The sequence below is a fragment of the Lemur catta genome, chromosome 3 (genome assembly GCF_020740605.2).
Source record: "Lemur catta isolate mLemCat1 chromosome 3, mLemCat1.pri, whole genome shotgun sequence".
In the NCBI taxonomy this organism is placed as follows: Eukaryota; Metazoa; Chordata; class Mammalia; order Primates; family Lemuridae; genus Lemur; species Lemur catta.
In genome coordinates, this window is record NC_059130.1 from 52,258,203 (window position 1) to 52,280,016 (window position 21,814).

Consider the following 21,814-nt stretch of genomic DNA (forward strand, 5'->3'; position numbering starts at 1 on the left):
CCCACCACATCAATACCCTCCTCACCCCGATTGGGGTCTGACCTTCCACACTAATCCGCCTTCCTCCATGGACACCCTCCTTGCCGCACCTGGGCGAGGCCACTGAGGCTCCCCCTCAGCCCCAGGTGGGCACCTACCTGCTTCTACCCCACCTAACAGCCTTGAGAATGCTTTGTTCAAGAAGGAAGGGAACAGAAAGGGAAAAGGAAGAGTACTAAAGACCACTTTTGAAAAGCCAAGCTTGAAAAATTTAGGAAGAAAACATAAGATACTGTTTTCATCATGTTGGGATAAGAAATGTTGGTTACTAACACTTACTGAGCTCTTTATATGTTAATATTTCATCATATAATCCTTACAACCACTTAATAGGCAGAAACTGTGATTATCTCCATTTTACAAATGAATGAACTGAGGTCCGGAGAGGAGGGTAACTTGACCTAAATTGCACCTAAGTGGTGGGTCTGGGATTTTAAACCCTACATAATCTAGCTCCAGTGCCTTTTTTTTTTTTTTTTTAATCTTCTAAAGGAAGTAGCCCTAAGAGCCTATATTCTTATTCCATACAACCTCTCCAAAGACACACAACAAGACACACACACACATATTCACCCAACACCCACATACATACACACTCCATAGGGGAAAAGACATTAATTTCAGTACATTAAGATGAAAAATTTACATAAAACAAAACACACTGTAAGAAATACAGACATGGAGAGAGTTGGAACCCATTCTATTAAGTGAAGTATCCCAAGAATGGAAAAATAAGCACCACATGTACTCACCAGCAAACTGGTTTCTCTGATCATCACCTAAGTGCACATTTGGGAATAACACCAATTGGGTATCGGACAGAGGTGGGGGCTGGGGGGAAGGGATGTGTGTATACCTACTTGATGAGTGTGATGCGCACTGTCCGGGGAATGGACACGCTTGAAGTTCTGACTGGGGGGGATGGAGGGAGGGGATGGGTGCATACCTACGTGATGAGTGCGAAGAGCACTGTCTAGGGAATGGACACGCTTGAAGCTCAGACTCGGGGGGGATTGGGGGGGCATGGGCAATATATATAACCTGAACTTTTGTACCCCCATAATGAGCTGAAATAAAAAAAAAAAGAAATACAGACAGAAAAGAAACACAGAAAGGGAGAAGTTCTTTTCAATGTGTATAACAAACAAGGAATTAGTATCCAGATATAAAAATCTTCTATGATTTACTAAGACAAATAACCCAAAAGATAAATGAGCAAAGCACATGAATAGGCACATCACAGAAGGAGAAACTCAAATAGTCACTAAACATTTGAAAAGATGCACACCCTTACTAGTAATCAAGGAAATAAAAATCCAAGTAACAATGGGATATTATTTCACACCTATCAGGTTGGCAAAAATCTAGCAATGTTATGGGGCAGTGGGAACTCTCACTATTGGTGGGAGTATGTGATGGGAGTTCCCAAGCTCACACTCATATGCTAGAGGGATTTACAGGATTCAGCATGTAGTTGTACTCATGGCTAAGATTTATTACAGCAACACAGTGAGAATACCCAGGCAGATCATAAGGGGAAAAGACATGGAAGGGGTCTGGTGGGATCCATGCTTTGGCTCCCATAAACTCTCTTCCTCTCATGCGGGATCACATAGAGCACATTCATTCCCCAGCAGCGACATGTATATGATGCTTCTGCCCAGAAAAGCCCATTAGAGACCCAGCACTGAAGGTTTTTATTGTGTCACATAAGCACACTTTAACTACCATGTTCCAAAATTCCAGACTCTTTGGAAAAATGCAAGGGCCCAGCACAAACCACATTGCTTGTACAGTCTAGGCACAGTAAGCCACCCTTATTAGTTAAAGAACAGTGGGAACACTCCAGAAATCCAAGTTCCCAGATGCTGGCCAATTCAAGCAGGCCCTTCTAAAGACAGTAGCTTCAGGCCTACTATGTTAACCCTTTTCTGCAGAATGTACATGGATAGAGTCAGTTTGGACAGCAATTTGGCAACACCTAGTAAAGTTAAAGATGTGGATTGCGACTGGCCCAAACCCTCCTCCTAGGACTACTCTGTCTTAGAGACACTGCACATGTGCACATGGGGATATGTCCGGGTGTGTTCCTTGTAGCCTTGATTCTAGCAGCAGAATATTAAAAACAATCTGAATGCTAATCAATAGGAGAATGAATGAAGTATGACCTATTCATGCAATGGACGTTGCATAGTGATGGAAATGAATGAACTAGAAATATATGTTTCAAAATCGATAAGTCTCAAAACATAAATATCTGATGGCAGAAGAAAAGGTAAAGCAAGGCCTTCCATGGCCACTCTGTCTAAAATTTCAATTTACCCTATTGCCACCCTCACATCATACCCCCTTCTCTGCTTTTCCTCATATTGTTAGCAATTATCATTATCTCACATACTGCATGTTCTTTCTTACTTTTCTTGCTTACTGTCTCTCTGCCCCTCTGGAACACAAAGTAGAAATTTTTGTTTAGTTTCTTTACTGCTGTATCCCCAATGCCTAAAACAGTGCCTGTCCACAGTAGCCACTCAATGAAGAATTTGCTGAATTAATGAATGAATGAAGTATAATGACATTTCTGTAAAGTTTAAAACACATAAAATACTAAAGATTATTTATAGATACATGTATATGTGGTAAAAACATATTATGACATGCATTGGGATTTTAAACACAAATTCAAGAGGTGACTAATTACTCCTAGTGGGGAAGGAAGGGAATGAAATCAGAGAGAGACACAAAGGAGGCTCTACTGTATCTGTAATATTTAAATTCTTAAAAATATGTGAAGCAAACATGGAAGTATGTCAAGAATCAACAAAACAAGGTGGTGGGTACATAAATGTTTGTAAGATTATTCTCTGTATTTTTATATGCTTGAAATGGTTCATGAAAATATTCTAAGAGCTTACACCACCAACAGCCACCCCCTGCCAACACCACCAGCAATCAGAGGCTGCCTTCATTCCTGTGAATTTTCACAACAGTGTGTGGGCAACTCTTGAGTGACAACTAACTCCATTTCTGTCACCCCCTACTGGGTTGTGGATTGTAAGACCCTGATATTGAATCTTGTTCATCTTCGCATCTTTGTGTTCCTCACATGATCTTTCACGGTGTCTTACTACAAAATAGATTTTCAGTAAATACTGAATTGGGTGAAATGAAAATGTTAATTTGGGAAGTAGCAGGCAGAATGGGCATTTGTGGGGCCCATTGAAAATGAAATGTAGGCACCTTGTTAAAAAGTCATTTAGAATTTGGAGACGCCAGTAGCAGAGCACTTTATCAAATGCAGAGCCTCTGAGGATAGAATCCTGTGCGACTGCACAGGCCACGCCCCACAAAGCCGGCCCTGATGGCTGGCTTTGAACTTGCAACTCACAAGGCATCTGAATGGTTTACAATGACAGGGGAGGCTGGTAGCTATGAACCAGACCCACTCTCCTCTTCTTCCCCATAACTGGGTAATGGTTTGGTGCACAGATGCCCAGGTAAGGGCTGCATTTCTCAAGCTTGTAGTAAGGTGTAGCCTTGTCACTAAATCCTCTCCAGCAGACCAGAGTAGAAAGGATGTATGTGAAGTCTGAGCAGGAGTGCCCCTCCATGCTCTCTGCCCCCACTCTGCAGTCTGGAACGTGGATTTATGGTAACTCAGCTTCAGCCCTGGAAACAGCCTCAAGGACACCGGACACCAGAGCCACAGGATGCAAGGACTCTGGGTGGTTGAGTGTGTGTGTGGAGCGGAGCTGCCCAGCAATGCAGGACACACCCCCAGACCATGAGGTGGCCCACATTAGTGAGGGTCTCTGGTTATAGCATCTCAGCTTGGTTGACTTCAGTGATGTGATAGAAATATCATTTTTGATTCACTCAATATTCAAATATATGACTTCCAGACTAAGCCAATGCTGTAACTGGCCTGTAGGTCCCAGTGCAGTGGTGGCAATGGCCCTGGACCAGCTCCAAGGAAGGGGCTTGGCTTAGAGGGGAAGTGAACTGAGCTCAGGTGGGATACACTGCCAGGTCGCTCCAAAGAAACTCACGCAACTGCTCAGATATTAAACTATACAACAGAGCAAGCCTGGAACCCCCTGCATTGAAAATACCTCACAGTACAGTACAGTACAGGTGTCCCCAGGGGTGCCTGGATCCCGTCCTACAAGCTCCTCACTGACCGCTCAGAACTCTTTCTCTAGGAGACACGCGGTAAGCAAGATCACCAGACCTGAAAATCAGCCGGGCGCTGTCAAACGGACCCAGGGACGAGACTATTTACAAAGCAGGATTGAGACAACATAGAGTCATCTAGTTCCCACCAAGGCTACAAACAGTTCCCAAGGCATTTTAGGCCCCAAATCCAACCAGTTACTCACTGGATACCATCCAGGGATCAAGGATCAGATGTTACATAACAAGCACATGTCCCACTGCAGGCGGGCGCACACACACACACACACACACACACACCTTTCTTTGGCAATAGGCCTTGGTTTTCATAACTACATTCTACATGGATTTGCTTGTAGAATGTAGTTAAACATTTTTTTAAACAACTACAATTAATGAATATCCACGCCTGCTATTCCTGTTTCCATGAAAAATGGGCCAGCTACCTGAAGGTGCTCAGGTAGAGGGAAACCAGGATACCTGACCCTGGAGCTTGCAAAACCAGAGAGGGACGGAAAGGAATTTGGAATTTGCCAAAGATGCAGCTGTAGGGCTTAGAAGATATTTTCAACATTTTTTTTTAATTTTTTTTTTAAGACCAGTCAAGTACGGTAGTGGGAGCAGGGAGTAGTAAAAGAAGGAGTTCAATCTATAACTGACTGTGAACAATCAAGTGAGAGCTCACTACCTTAGGACCAGCCACTTTCAACAATATTTAACACAAAAAACACCCTGAGCTACTCATTAGAGCCAGTAAAAAAAAAAAAAGGAAAGATTTAGGAACTTACCTGAGGCCAGAGAGAAACTCAATGCCAGAGCCAGGATCAGGCTCAAATCTTAACGGCCCAGCCCTGTCTGCAGCCCACAATCACACCTCTCTCCCCATAAATTGAAAAGAACAGCAAAGAAGCAGATAGGTATCGAGCAAAGGCCAAAACTGCATGTACTGTACATATGTGTCAGACTGTCTTCTCAAAAACACCATACAGTATTTCTACAATTACAGCAAAGATCTGGAAGGAGGGAACAGGGTAGTGGCCTTTTTTTAAACCACAAAAGCCTTGATAGCAAGGTCAGAGAGAGGAGGCTGATAAGATTTTATCAGGGTGTTCCTGCCCACCACGCCCAGGTGCCCACCCTCTGGCAGGCGTCTCTTGTCAGGAATGCCCACCAGCACCCACCACTCCCCTCTAGCTGACTGCCCAAAGCGAGGCCTTCATTATAAACCTCATCACGGAGGCCCACCAGGTTGGTGCCAGGGCTGGTGGGAGCAATGCCAGCCCTGCCTTTTCCAAACTCTTCACCGTCTTGGCCCAGTGTTCCTCTGGCCCCTGACCCTCCGAGATGGTGTTTGTGGTCCCTCCTCCAACTTGCTGCCTGGTGTGGTTCTACTTGATCTCAGGAGCACCAACCTTTGGGAAGCTTACCAATGCTCACTCAGACCTCTGGCTCCTTTTTCCTTGGAGGTCCTGGGGTCAGATACATATCTCGGTTTCAGCCCCTGGGTTCCCCCACTTCCAGCTGTAGCCCACCCACCCATCACCTCCGCCAGTCCAGCCCTAGCCCCATGAGTGTGGTCTTGCCCAGTTAGAACAGGGCCACACATCCATTGTAGCTCTATTTGTAATCGGTTTCATATGTTATGCCTAACTTGATCTCTATCTAGTAAAATATACATGGTTAATCTCATAACCTGGGTTTCTTTCTTCTTTTTTAATTCCTTATTATCCTTCAGAGACCAGAGTTTAAAACCACCAATGTTCAGGTTTTGTTAAGAAGACATACCAAACCCAAGTAGATGCAAAGCTCTGGTGTCTGTCGCTTCGGATCTTTATTCATTCCCAACTGTTTCTGAGCCCCTACCGAGGGCCAACAAGCATAGTCTGCACTGGGGACCCGAGGACGAGACATGGTTCCCATTCTGTGGAGCTGAGAGTCCAGCGGGGAGAAAGACAAATACGCAAGTGGTGTGACTCACTGCCAGTGTCACTCAGAGGGAAGTCGAGGAGGCGTGCCTCATCCAAAGGACAGGATGACAGCTAACTGTTAAGAAGAATAAAAGAGCAACAAGGGGGAGGGAGGAAAGGCGGAGGTAGAGGCGGTGGTGCTCTAAGCAATGGGAACAGTGTGGGCGTGAGAGAGAGACCCCAGAAAGTCCTGTGAAGTGCCTCAGTTTGGCTAGAAGTGGGGAGACACGGGTTTGGTAAGTGCTTCCAGGGAAGATGACAAGACAGAGACAGGTCAAGCCATAGCCCGTGGCGCTTTGCACTCCATGCTAAGCAGTTTGGACTTCATCCTGTGGTGTACTTTGATTCTTATGTAAAATGTCAGAATCACTAGGGCAGTTTTTTTAAGTGTAGGCTCCTGAACCCGGCACACAAAAATTCATATTCAGTGGTCAGGGAGTGGACCCAGATATCTGCATTTTAACGATCCCTCCCTTCTGGGGTGAGTTTGATGCAGAGGGTGGTTGGACGACACTTTTCAAAACACAGCTGTGGGAGACACGGAGCCATCGCAGGGTGGCATGATCAGATCTGTTTCAGAAAAATCACTCTGGCAGAAAGTACCCAGTACATGCTCACTCAGCAAAGCCCCCTAATCCTTTCATAATCCGCCTGTAACCTTCTGTTGCCCAGGGTCTGCAAAGTTCAGAGTTTTGAAAGTGACAGTTTCCTGAGAAGAAAGGACACTGCAAAAGACATTCCTGAGTGGTATTGGACTGTTTTTGCTTTGGATCTTTTGTAGCCCAAGACCCAGGGCAAGACGAGGTGCAGGTTGTGAAAGAGGACCTTGGGGTCCCAGGTCCACTGAGGCTTCTGGATTTTGGCGGACACAGGCTCTGCCAGGGGCTGGAGCATGGAGCAGATCTGTGTCTGGTCTAGTCAGGGCTGCAGGAGCTCCTGACAGGACAGGACCTGTGCTCATTTGGCTAACAAAGGCTCAGGGGGAATTTGGATGCAGGCCATGTCAGCCATTCACCCCCGAAATGCCAAAGATACTATCTCAGAGAGCTGAACCCGCCCTGATTAAAGTAGTCTACTTCCCTACAGCCAGTAATGATAAATACATCGATAAATATTCTGTGGTGGCTACAACAATAATATTCCAAACAAGAGCCTGCCCACTCATTCCTTGGACCTGTCTAATCCACTGAGCTGGATTTTTGCAGAAATTGCCTTTTTGTAACCTGGTGATTTCAAGCATGTTCAGAAACCCAGGCCGACTGACCCTGGCTGATAGCACAGAGGCCTCGATGCTGTTCGTCCTACCTTGTTGCTCACCACCTCTGCCCACCCCAAGTTCCAGTTTCTGCAGGGCCCACCACCTGTCCCATAGTCCCATGCCTCTTCCATAGCAAAAGTCTCATCTCTCCCAAAGTTGGACAATGTTACAGAAGAAATATTTTGTTTCATAGTCTGCAAACTCAGAGGGCAAGAAACAAAAAAAAAACCTTCTTTTTTCTGGCTCTCTGCACCACACAGCTACCCAAATGAGCAGGTCTGAAATGAGCAAGAGGGCTCTGTCAGGGTGGGAGCAATAAGAAGACAGTCTGCCTGGAACTATGGAGAGATTGAGCATTCACTGTGAGAGGCTTGTCCTCAAGAGCTTATGTTCTATTGAGTTCTGTTAGAATTCTTGACTTTGTTTTAATAATGGTTATATAAAACAATGTGAAAAGTGCTTGAGTTGAGTGTCCAGAGGGCAAACTCTTCTCAGAAGCAACCTCAGCTTTGCCTGAGGTTTCTTTGCTTATAAAGTAGGGAAAATACATTCATCATAATGCAAGGAAGAGTAAATTGTAGTAAATGAAATAATAAAATAAAACAAAATATATGGGTGTTGAGAGACAAACCTGAGCCCTAATGTTTTAATGGTATAATCGTTACCTATATGGTAATGATATAATAAGCTATCTTGAAAGAACCATGACTTTTAAATCAAGGTCTGAAATAAAATTCAGATCTGAAGAGAGGCTTCAGGGAAGATGGCAGAGTAGGAAGCACCAAGAATCTGTCTCCCCACCTACACAACAATTAAACTGACAGAATCTGTTTTGTGTAACTATTTTGGAACTCTGGAGTCTATTCAAAGGCTTGAAACTTCCAGGGGAAGGTTTGGATACTAAACTGTGGCTAATTTCAGCTCATTGCTGCTACCCATCTCCCATACCCAGGGCAGGCAGCTATGGTAAGTGTTCTGGAGCAGCTTCCTGGCAGCTTGTGGAGCCAGGATGGACAATAAGGACTTTGAGCTCCAAAATTTGGGGATCTGTGTTCTGATGCCTGTCTTGCTCCTGACCTTGAAGGTGCAGACACACAGGCAAGCAGCTGTTATTGCAACCCTTCCCCTACTGCTGCAAGTCCTTCCCCCTCCAGCTGAAGCAACTTCGGGGAGATTTAAAATGTCGTGCCCATTTTCTTCCTTCTACTCCCCCTTCATTTTTCTCTTTTTCCCCTTTTAGGAGCCAAACATTTAAAGTCTAGTTCCTTCAAAAGCAACCACATATACCGGGGAATTTAGATAATGATCATGCATGCCCAGGGAAAGGTACGGGCTTAACAACAACCTGAGAAGACCTTAAGTTTACATCTCAGCCTGACCCTTGGCATAGAGACAGCCTGCAACAATCAAAAAACAAAAAGGAAAGCCAGTTAACCCTAGGGAAGGTTAGAATCTGATATCCAGAATTACTACAATATTAGATTCAAACAGTTGCCAACAACAACAAAAACCACAAGACACACAAAGAAACAGGAAATAATGGCTCATTCAAAGGAAAAAACAAAACAAAAACAAAAAAACCCAGAAACCATCCCTGAAAAAGACCAAATGGTAGACTTGCTAGACAAAGACTTTAAAATAACCATTTTAAAGATGCCCAAAGAACTAAAAGAAGACATGGAGAAAGTCAAGAAAACAATGTATAAACAAAATGGAAATATCAATAAAGAGACAGAAAACCTAAAAAGAATCCAAGAAGTAATTCTAGAATTGAAAAGTATAATAACTGAAATTAAAGATTCACTAGAGAGATTCAGAAACAGATTTGAGTGGACAGAAAAAGGAATCAGTAAACTTGAAGATAGGACAATTGAAATTATTGAGTCTGAGGAACAGAAAGAAAGAAGATCGGAGAAAAGAGAAAGAGCCCATGAGGCCCGTGAGACACCATCAAGCAAATCAGCATATGCATTGTGGGAGTTCCAGAAGCCAGTGAGAAAGAGGTGGAGAGATTATTCAAAGAAATAATGGCCAAAAACTTCCCAAATTTGATGAAAGACATTAATGTAAACATCCAAGAAGCTCAACAAATTCTAAGTAGAATAAACTCAAAAAGACCCACACTGAGACACATTGTAATCAAACTGTTAAAATCCAAAGACAAAGAGAAAATCTTGAAAGCAGCAAGAGAGAAGCAACTCATCACATACAAATGCTCCTCAATAAGATTATTCAATTTCTCATCAGAAACTTTGAAGACCCAAAGACAGTGAGCTGATATATTCAAAGTACTGAAAGAAATAAAACTGCCAAACAAGAATCCTATATTTAGCAAAACTGTCATTCAAAAATGAGGGAGAAATTAAGACATTTCCAGAAAGCTGAGGGAGTTTGTTACCATTAGATTTGCCCTTCAAGAAATGCTAAAATGAGTGCTTCAGGTTGAAACAAAAGGATACGCGACAGTAACTTGAAGCCATCTGAAGAAATAAAGATCTCAGTAAAAGTAAACGCAAGGGCAATTATAAAAGCTAATACTATTTTAATTTTGGTTTGTAACTCCATTTTCTCATATTCCACATGATTTAAAAGACTAAAAATTTTTTTAAAACTATTATTATTTTAAAAACTAATATTATTGTAACTTTGGTTTATAACTCCACATTTTGTTTTACACATAATTTAAGAAATTAATACATTAAAAAACAATTATTAGTCTATGTTTTTGGACACACAGTGTATAATTATGTAATTCTGTAAAATCAATAACTGAAAGGTGGTGAGGACAAAGCTATAAAGAAGCAGAGGCTTTGTATGTTATTGAAGTTAAGTTGGTATATCAATGGAGGTTCTAACATTAGGATGTTAAATCCTCAGGTTAAGTGCAAAGAAAGTAGTTATAGAATATTCACCAAAGGAAATGTGAAGGAAATTAAAACATTTCACAGCAGAAAAATCAACTAAACACAAAAGAAGAAAGTAATGCAGGAAATGAGGGAGAAAAAAGCTATAAGACTATAGAAAACAAACAGTAAAATGACACAAGGCGGGACATGGAACAATGTATATAACCTGAGCTTTTGTACCCCCATGATGAGCTGAAATTAAAAAAAAAAAAGGAATTAATTTAATTGGATTTAACTTTTCAATCAAAAGACAGAGATTGGCAGAATGGACTTTTTAAAAAGATACAACTCTATGCTATCTACAAGAGACTCTCTTTAAATCAAGAGACACAAATAGGTTACAAGTGAAGGAATGAAAGAGGATATTCCATGCAAATAGTAACCAGAAGAGAGAGCAGGTGTGGCTATAAAGAAGCCAGTCACAAAAGACAAATACTATACGATTCCACTTATATGAGGTACCTAGAGCAGTCAAATTCATAGAGACAGAAAGCAGAATGGTTGTTGCCAGGGCTTATGAGGAGGGGAAAATGGTGAGTTATTATTTAATGGGTATACAGTTTCATTTTGCAATATGAAAAGAGTTCTAGAGATGGATAGTGGTGATGGTTGCACAACAATATTAATATACTTAATACCACTGCACTGTGCATTTAAAAATGGTTAAAGCTAGGCATGGTGGTGCATGCCTGTAGTCCCAGCTACTCAGAAGGCTGAAGTGGGAGAATTGCTTGAGCCCAGGGGTTCAAGTTCAGCTTGGGCAACATAGCAAGATGCTGTCTCTGAAAGAATAAATAAATAAAATTTTAAAATAAAATAAAAATAGTTAAGATGGTAAAATGTTATGTGTATTTTATCACAGTTTTAAAAATGTATTATTTTTAAAAACTCAGATCTGGAAGCAACTGATATGCTTTATCTTTGGCTTCTATGGTTTTTGGTTAAAGTTTCCTTGAATGCAAATAACAGAAACCAATCAGAGTAAGCACCAACAAAAGAAGGGCCTTTTTTGTTGATGTTTGTTTTGATTGATTGATTGTACAGATGGGGTCTTGCTATGTTGCCTACGCTGGTCTCAAACTCCTGGTCTCAAGTGATCCTCCCGTCTCAGCCTCCCAAAGCACTGAGATTACAGGCGTGAGCACTGCACCCGACCATAGAACAGTTTTATTAGAAGGATGACATCCAAGAAATAGGTCAAGACAACTTGTAGGACCTCAGTAAAGGAATTTAAAGAACTTCCCTCTACAGCTTAGGAGCTTACATGACTCAATTCCCAACTCCTGGACTCAGTCAAAATTTTCCGAATGAAAATCTAATGGGTCCAACTAATGCAATCAGTTATGGTGGGAGTATGGTTATCTGATAGAAACATGGCTGCCAGGACTTACCTGAGAGGTAAAATTCTCAGCAAAGGGAAAATAGTCATTCCTAAATATTCAGTCACAAAAAATAATGGTAACCCCAAATTCTAAGCATAAGATTATAATATGAACAGTACAATATGGTCAGTAAAACACCATATAAGAGGGCAGTGCTGGGTGTAGGGGCATGCCTGTAATCCCAGTGCTTTGGGAGGCTGAGACAGGAGGCTGAGTTCAGGAGTTCTAGACCAGCCTGAGCAAGAGCAAGACCCTGCACCTGCATGAATACACATATTGGGAGCATGCACCCATAAACTTCTTCGAGAGGACCCTCAATGGGAACCTAGTGAACTGTTTATCCAAGAAGCTGGACACAATGGACTCAATGATCCTGCAGGTTATCTCCTTTCCTCCACACAGAGTGATAATGGATCCTCCCTTGAAGCAGAGGTAACCCAGCAAGTAAGCAAAACCCTACACCTAGAATAAATATTACATGCATCCTGGAATTGATGCAGAAAACCCATCTAAAGTGGGATAAGGTATTGCTGCTTTCCCTCCTCTGGATAAGCATAGCCCTTAAGAAGCAGGCTTAAGCCCCCCTAAAAAAATAGTTTATGAGAGACTGTTCCTAGCACCCCATGGCAAATATGGTAATAAAACCACAGTAACAGAAAATAGAATAAAGCAATATGTCAAATGTTGGGTCAGGTGCTAACCACTGTACTTGAGTTTGCCTCTTTTGGTCTCTGCCCCAGTTGGAAGCAGAGAAGAGGGAGGGACCCTATGAAGTGCCTCTAACAACTCACAGCTCATTAAAATTGTCAGAAGTGAAACCTTGGGCCCATCACACCAAAGATATAGAGACAACTCCTCAATGATGATTTCCCCAGGCTATTGCCTCTTCTGTTGATCTGTCTCATTGCTGGGTGTGTTATCTTAAACCTTGTTTGGTATGAGTACTTCTATATAAGATTTCTGAATTTGCAGAACCTGGTCTCTTGGATCACCTACAGGGTACAACTAGCTCTGCACTCAGAGGTCCCATGTTTCTTTTCTAACCCAGCCCTGCATCAGACATTGTGTGCAAGGTGACAGTCCATTTCACCTTGTCAACTCTCATGGTTGTAGTTATTGTTTATGTCCTTTTTCACCTGATAATCTGTACCTCCCATCTAAAACATCACCCCAATTCAGCAGGAAGTAGGTTGATGACTATGTCGCCCCTCCTCCCACATATATGGAAGGATAAAATTGATAGTGGGGAATATGTAACAGAGAAAATAGCCTGAAAAACAGTAGAAATGTTTTCTGTCTCTTCAGAACCCCCTTACCTTTTTTGAGAACTAAAACCTACCTCCCTGCCTCAGGCCAGTGGTTGGGAGGGGCAGGGGGGGTGTCCTTTGTTTTTTGTTCCATAGGAGATGACTCAAGGGAATTGTCCAGGTGGAGGCCACAAGATTGTCTTCAGTGAAAATGGGATCAATCAGAACCAGCCCCTTTAAAAGCTCTGCACTTCTACTCAGAAGCAGGACATTGGTACTTTAAGATGGGAATCTGCCAACCTCCTCATTTGCTGGCAAATTAATAAACTTCTCTTTCCTTGTCCTCAAAAAAGAAAGAAAGAAAGAAAAGAACAAGACCCCATCTCTACAAAAAATAGAAAAATTAGCTGGGCATGGTGGTGGGCACCTATAGTCCCTGCTACTTGGGAAACTGGGGCAGGAGGATCACTTGGGCCCAGGAGTTTGAGTTGCAGTGAGCTATGATGACCCCACTGCACTCTATGCAGGGCAACCAAGCGAGACTCTGTCTCAAAAAAAACAAAAAAAAGTCAGGAGACCTGATTCTCATGAACCCTGTGTACTGGCTTTGGGCAGTTCCTTCACGTATAAAATGAGGAGTTGAAGTACATGACCAAATATCTCCTAAAGTCACCCGCAGTTCAAAGGCTCTGTAGATCCTAGTCATAACATTCACTTCAAGAAGATTAACACAGTTATCTGAGGAATGTACCATGTTTTGATAAGCTTCAGAGTTTGTTTGAAGCTTTTCCTACAGAAACAAGTAAGTGCAGTGTCTGAACAATGTCAACACCCAGCTTTGTGAAAGAGGGAAGAAAAGATAAATTCTGCCATTCTAGGTCTTCAGGGTTGGCCTCACAGATCTCACTTATAATGGGACTTCTTCCATACCTATTGTTATGGGCTGAATGTTTGCTTTCCCCCAAAACTTCATATGTTGAAAACTTATCCCCGATGTGATGGTTTTAGGAAGTAGGGCCTTTGGTAGGTGATTAGGTCATGAATGCCAATCTGGGACTAGTGCCCTTATAACAGAGACCCTGGAAAGCTCCCTCCCCGATTCTGCCATGTGAGGACTCAGTGAGGAGATGGCTGTCCTTGAACCAGCAGACATCACATCTGCAGCACCTTGATCTTGTACTTCCCAACCTCCAGAACTGTGAGAAATTAATTTGGGTTGTTTATATATGTCACCCAGTCTATGGAATCCTGTCATAGTAGCCCAAACAGACTAAGACATCTATTTAATGTTCTTCTTGTCCTAGCAGATGACATGACCAAAACATCATATTACTGTGCCAGATTTTTGTTCAGTTCTTTATTTTAATCTTGCCTCAAATTAACTCTAAACCTAATTCAGAGTAAGTGCTGGTATTTGCCTGAAGCTATACAACTAAAATAGAACTCATTTTTAGAATAGGAATAATGAATCAAGGCAGTTTTTTTCAACTATATGCTTTATTTCTTATCCTGCCTTCATGTCTCTTCTTTTAATAATTCTATCCTGCATCAAACACAGCACAGCTGTGCATTGCTTAACAATGGGATACATTCTGAGAAATGCATCCTTAGGTGATTTCATTGTTGTGGGAACATCATGGAATGTACTTACACACAAACCTGGATGGTACAGCCTACTACACACCTAGGCTAGTATAGCCTGTTGCTCCTAGGTTACAAACCTGTATATCATGATACTGTGCAGAATACTGCAGGCAATTGGAACACAGTGGTAAGTATTAATATTTGTGTATCTAAATATATCTGAACATAGACAGAGTACAGTACAAATATAGCATAAGAGATTTAAAAAAATGTTACACTTATATAGGGCACTTACCATGAATGGAGCTTGCAGGTCTGGAAGTTGCTCTGGGGGAGTCAGCGAGTGAGTGGTAAGTGAATTTGTGAATGTGAAGGCCTAGGACATTACCATACACTACTGTAGACTTTATAAACATTGTATACTTAAGCTACTCTAAATTTATTTTTAAATTTTTTCTTCCTCCAGTGATAAATTAACCTTATCTTACTGTCATTTTTTTACTTTACTTTTCAAAATTTTTTCACTCTTTTGTAATAACATCTTAAAACACAAATACATTGTACAGCTGTACAAAAATATTTTCTTTCTTTATATCCTTATTCTATAAGCTTTCTTCTATTTTTAATTTTTTTTTCTTTTTCAACATTTTTGTTAAAAACTAAGACACACACACATACACACACACACACACACACACACACACACACACAAACACACACACTAGCCTAGGCCTCCACAGGGTCAGGATCATCAATATCACTGTGTTCCACCTCCACATTCTGTCCCACTGGAAGGTCTTCAGGGGAAATAACATGCATGAAGCTGTCATATCCTATAACAATGCCTTCTTCTGGAATACCTTCTGAAGGATCTGCCTGAGGCTATTTTATAGTTAATTGACTTTTTTTTATAAGTAGAGGAGTACACTCTAAAATAATGTTAAAAAGTATAGTGTAATAAATACATAAATCAATAATATAGTCATTTATTATCATCAAGTATTATGTACTGTACATAATTGTATGTGCTAGACTTTTATACTAGTGACCCAGCAGGTTTGTTTACACCAGCATCACCACAAACACCTGAGTAACGCATTGCGCTATGACGTCACACAGCTACCATGTCACTAGGTGATAGCAATTTTTCAGCTCCATTATAATCTTATGGGACCACCATCATATAAGTGGTCCACTGTTGACTGAAATGTTATGTGGCACATGACTGTACTTGAGTTCTTTCTAAAACTAAATTAGCTCTCACGTGAGACAAATTTCAAATTGCTATACATTTGCCACCCTGCCCACCTGTACTCCCAACCCTCTTACTCTGCTCTACTTTTTTTCCCATAGCAGTTGTCACCTTCCAGCATATCAGAGAACTTATTACTCTTTGTATTGGGTGCTTTCTCCCACCAGACTATAAGCTCCACAAGGGCAAATATCTTACTGTGGTACAATAAAAATATATATATATTTAGTATTTGTCCCCAGTTCCTGGTCCAGAGCTCCTAAAACCCTTGGGATTTCCTTAGTGATAGAAGTGTCTTTTGTTACTCCTAACAAACCTCTTTTTGCCCAAACCTGAATTTAATGAGGTGACTTGTGATGGCCCCCAAACAGCTTCAGGATGAGGGCTAGGTGCCAGGAACGTTCAGCCCCACCCCCACCCTCTGGGGATTGAGTTTAATCACCATTGGCCAATGATTTAACTAAACATGCTTATGTAATGAAACCCCATATAAAAGCCTTAAACAATAGGACTTGGGGAGCTTCCAGGTTTTTTTTAGCACTTCCGCATGCTGGGAATGCACCCTGATCCGCTGGACTCTACCGGGCCTCACCCTGTGTACTTCCTCAACTGGCTGTTGACTTATATCCTTTATAATAAGTACCTGAGTTCTGTCAGTTGTTCTAGCCAACAACTTGCAGGAAGGGGATTGTGGGAACCCTAGATTTTTTAGTCAGCCAGGCAGAAATTCAGATAGCCTGGGGACCCCATTTACAGCTGGCATCAGAAGTGGGGGGAGCAGTTTTGTGGGATTGAGCCCTCAACCTGTGTGGTCTGCATTAACTCTGGTTAGTGTCAGAATTGAATGGAGTTGCAGGACACCCAGCTGATGTCAGAGAATCAAATTAGTTGTTATTGGAAAAACAACATGCTTATTGTCCTAGAAAAGTGCCTAGCACATAGTAGGCATTCAACTAACATATGCTGAATGAATGAATGGATGTCACCTCCCCGACACGGACTGCCATTAAAGTTCTCTTGTTTGGGCCATCATCTTTCTGGACACTCCCACTTCCTTCCTAATGATTTTCTAACAACTCAGTAAATAACAATTTCTGATGCCCCAACAGGTGCCAGGCACTGAGGTACTGTCATTTCTGGTGGTAGCCAGGAGCCGTGGAAGGTGCCCTTGATGCCATGGGTCCCAGTGCAGCCCAGAACTGCATGGTTCCTTGCCTACCCTGCCAGGGTGGGGCTGGGGCCTTGCGGACAGGAGAGTCCTGGCCCTCTCTGAAACTCAACCCTCATGGTCCCCAGTAATTCTTCAGCCTGTGCCCGCACGCAGCAAAATGCAGCCCTGAACACGTCTCTCCAAACCTCCAAAGCCTGAATTAAATCACAAGGGAAGGGCTGGCTCTAAAAACACAAGGTTTGAGAGTCGTTGTATGCAGGAAGCAGATGGGCCTCCATGCTGGCCAAGAGCACCATCATCTGTGTTTTCAGCCAAGGAGCTCCCCCATCCCCTGTGCTTTCCCCCATCCCCACCCCTGGGGCAGCCATAAGCCCCCAAGTCCATCTCTCCTCTGGCTTTTAGCTTCTACACCTAACTCTACGGGGAATTTTAAAGAAAGTCCACTTACCACAGAAACTCACAAGAACAAATTCCATACAGATGAAAGAGTTTAACTTAAATATAAAACTCCTACATTACTAGAATAGAATATCATTATAATCTTGGGGAAGAAAAGCCCTTTCTATGAAGAGCACAAAACACAGAGGTCATAAACGAAAAATTAGGTAGACTTGACTAAGTAGAATTTTGAAATTTTTTAAGAACAAAAAAATACCACTACAATGTCAAAGATAAACTGATACAAGTATCTTCAATATAAATAAATAAAAGGTTCATGCTCATAATATATAGAAGCTTCTACAAATTAAACTCTTTGACAACAAAGGACGGGAGAGAAGAGACCTCTGTGTGTGAGCGGGCAGAGCAGAGAAGGGAAAGAACCCCGGGAGGAGGGAGGGCAGCTTCCGGCCCCTGAGCCCAGGTTCTGAGGCTGCCTACAAGATGCGTTAGCAGCAGAGGGTGATGGGGACCACTCAGTAGAGACCTCATGAGCTCCAGGATCTGAGCAGAGCAGACTGGGGGACCCAGATGACAAAGGGCACTGCACACAATGAGCAGCTGGCCCCCTCCCCACCTCTGGCTGGAACCCACCATCCAACTCTGCCAACCAAGGACTGGAGACCTAGGAGACACTTGGAGACAGTACCTATGGCAGGGACTTTGGTGTTTGGCTCCCACAAACTTCTCCAAGCTTCCGTGAGCAGCAGACACATAGAGTGGGAGCAGACACAGGAGAAGAGAAGCAGAGAAGTTGCCATATGAAGCTGTAACCAACATATAGGCTTAAGGATGCCCAGAAGGCACCCTTTGGGGAACTTCCAGAAAGAACTGGAGGGTCTTGAGGGCTTGTTTTTACTTGGGTGAAGGACACTGCAACAGGAAATGTCTGGACATACATGTGCATTTCTTTTAAAGTCTGGAAGAATAATGGTTTTGAGGGGAAAGGGAATGGGATTGTGAGGGGAGGCAGGAAATTCCACTTTCTGTAGTATACACTTCTGGGATGTTTCACTTTTTTATAAGGAACATATATTACTTACATAATAATAACTTACAAGAAGATAATCCCATTACAAAAAAAAAGTGCACAGGATGCAGCAACAGCTTTCAAGAACTGAGAGCCCTTCTCTGCAGTGTGGCTGGTGACACGAGTCCACAATGATGTCATCTAGTGCCTGTCAAGACCTGTAGCAGGGAACAAAGCACAAAGCAGCAAGGTGCATGGGAGCTTACCTAGCTCCATTTCTGGAACCAAATCACATCCAAGGGCAAAAGCTGGCTTGGTGGGCCAGCATGGAGTGCCAGTGTTCGCTATCATCTCCGGCATAAAGGCCCTGAACTTGCTCTGCCTACAGAGTTCTGAGAAAAACACCTTCCTCTGTGGGCAGGCACCATGGGATACAAAGTGTCTCTCTCTCACACGTGCTTAGGTTGCAGGCGAGAGATGGAGCCGAGGTCTCACACCCCACTGCTCCCACGACAATGTCCAAAGTTTCCATTGAGACCTATGTGTCCTGGCACTGACTTCCTCTTCAGCATCATGTCATCCCTCTTTTGTCTCTTGTAGCAGGCACTAAACTAGGTGTGGTCCCCAAACTGTCAGCTCTCCAATCTGGAACCCCTCAACCCACACTGGCCCTTTGGCTCATTCTTTGCTTCCCAGCTGCATTACCCACTGCGAAGGTCCTCCCTGAGCACCCCCGGGGTTAGATGCCATCAGCTTGGCTTCCGGAACACCCTGGGGTCATCTGCAGAGGCAGTATCACTTTGAAGAATGGCTGCCTGATTATGTGTCCATAGCCCCACCAGACTGTTAGCATTTTTGCTGGCAAAGGCTACAGTATTTACCCTGGTTGCCTCTAGTTCTGGGCAAAAGGCTCCATAAACATTTGCTGAATGAGTAAACTGCTGGCCTGGCCTAACCTTCAGGCACCCTCCAGTCAGGCACGGACCATCTGCAGGCTGTGCTCTCACTGGCTCGCCTGGAAGCTCCACACAGTTCTTGGGGGCAAGATGGTGGCAAAACAAATAGCTGCGCTTACTAAAATGTCGCTGAGACTGCAGATCCCCATCCAAAGTTCTGAATGTGTCCATGTACCAGGAACAAGTAGGAGTTACAAGCCCTGGCACGGCAGGGGAAAGTGCACCAGAGGGTGGGAGTTCTAGCTCTGACACCTCACCAAACCACTGTGACTCTGGGCAAATCCCGTCTGCTCTCGGGCCTGAATCTCCTCAGAGCCTGTAAAATAAAGGGCTGGGTTGTGTGCTCGCTGAGGTCCTGGGAGGAGAAGTAGGAGAGAAGCTGGCCTATCTGAAAAGCACATAGGCTGGGCTACACCCAACCTTGACCTCAGCCCTGGAGACAGCCCAGCCCAAATTATCCTGCCTAAAACAAACTCTCCTTGCATCAAACATTCACATTCTGGGTCACAAGGCAAAATCTCATGAAGGCTCTTGTGGTTGGTGCTTTTTACAGTCAAATCTAGACTGAGCAGGTAACTTTCCTTTGACAGGAAGCACATATGCTTCCCCACACCTTGTTTCCCACAGTACAGATGTTGCTTGGATCTTACTTCTGCCAAGACCAGGCAATAACCAGCCCCATGGTGCTGGGCTGTGTCACCGGCCTCACTCTCCCTCCCAGAGACTTCCATACTGGAGGCAAATCCACGGCCCCTTCCTAAGATGCTGGAGCTGAGAGGCTGCCGGCTGTGTTACAAGGAAGAAGGGAGCATATCTATTCCGACGGAGTTCACTGAACTAGGGGAAAAGGAGACGGTCTCTTGGTATTTTCCCTCTGTTCTATTAAATGCACAGCCTTTGGCATCAGACCTGCATTCAAGTTCTAACTCTGCCACTTTCTGATTATTTGACTCTGGGCCAGTTATCAACCTCTCTGCAGCTCAGCTGCGCATCTGCCCACCTTCAAGGGTTGTTATGAGAACAAAACAATGCCTGTCAAACACACAGCACAGTGCCTGCCTAGCGACTGTTAACAGCCTGGAAATGTCAGAGCCATGGAGCTTATGTTTTTTAAAGAATTTCTCCGTGAACCATTGTTATGGGGCTTATAGCAAGACCAAATCCTGATCCCACAGTCCAGAATTTATGTCTTTTCATGTCACCCCACCCGCCACTCCATTGTTCCAGCTACTTTTGATTAAACAACTGAGAACTCAGAATTGTAAAAACAAAAATCCCCTTGCAAAGACTGGCCTGCCCCTGACCACAGTGGCAGACACAACCTCCAAGAATCCCCACACCTCAGATCTGCTGATTCTTCCTGCCCTGGCAGCACACGCTTGGAGATGAGGCAGCAGAAACTCCAGTGACTCACTTTGGGCCTGAGCTATCTCTGCCTCAGTGAGATTTTGCTTACGCATAGTGAGAACTTCGGAATAGTTACTTTTTAATCTCACAAAAAAATAATTCCTGCGGCCTGCTTTGGGGAGGAGTAAGTACCAGCAAGCTGGGGCACCTTCAGGACACATGAGAATAGATGGCAGCTGGATGGATAGGCAGGTTCTCAGGTGCCCCTGCCAGCTCTGGGCCAATGAACCTTTCTGTTCTGTTTGAGTTGGCCTCAGTCTCTTGAATTAAAAAAAAAAAAAAAACTTAAGGATCAAGATGAGGCAGGGAATAGGGTGAATAAAGGTTAATGCCCCAAAGATAAATTAGGGTCCTCAGCCAGACTCTCCCTGACTTGGTTAATAAATAAGCCAGTGATTAAGCTGCTCTAGCACATTCTATTCTGTAGCCCAGAAGGCTCCTCCCCATAACCAAGGGACATAAACACTAGATTAGTAACTTCACCCCCTGTCCAACTTCACTGTGTTTGTGTCTGCTGTATGTGGTGGGTGACAAGGCCATCTCCTACTCCAAAGCCACTACTGGGACACCACCAGGACCCAGAAGCAAGGGGGGTAGGGGAGATAGGGGGCCCTGTTCTACAGGATTGGCCCATGAGGGCTACATGTGCACCTGACACTGTGCCAACTAATTTACGTGTATTTCTTTAGCTAATCCTTATAATAACCCCATACAGCAAAAACTATTATTCGTGTCCTCTTTACATATGGGAAACTGATGGCTCAGAGAGGTTAAGTGTCATGCCCAGGAAATTGGCAGAAGCAGATTTTTTTTTTTTTTTTTTTTGAGACAGAGTGTCGCTTTGTTGCCCTGGCTAGAGTGAGTGCCATGGCATCAGCCTAGCTCACAGCAACCTCAAACTCCTGGGCTCAAGCAATCCTACTGCCTCAGCCTCCCGAGTAGCTGGGACTACAGGCATGTGCCACCACGCCCGGCTAATTTTTTCTATATATATTTTTAGTTGGCCAGATAATTTCTTTCTATTTTTAGTAGAGACAGGGTCTCACCCTTGCTCAGGCTGGTCTCGA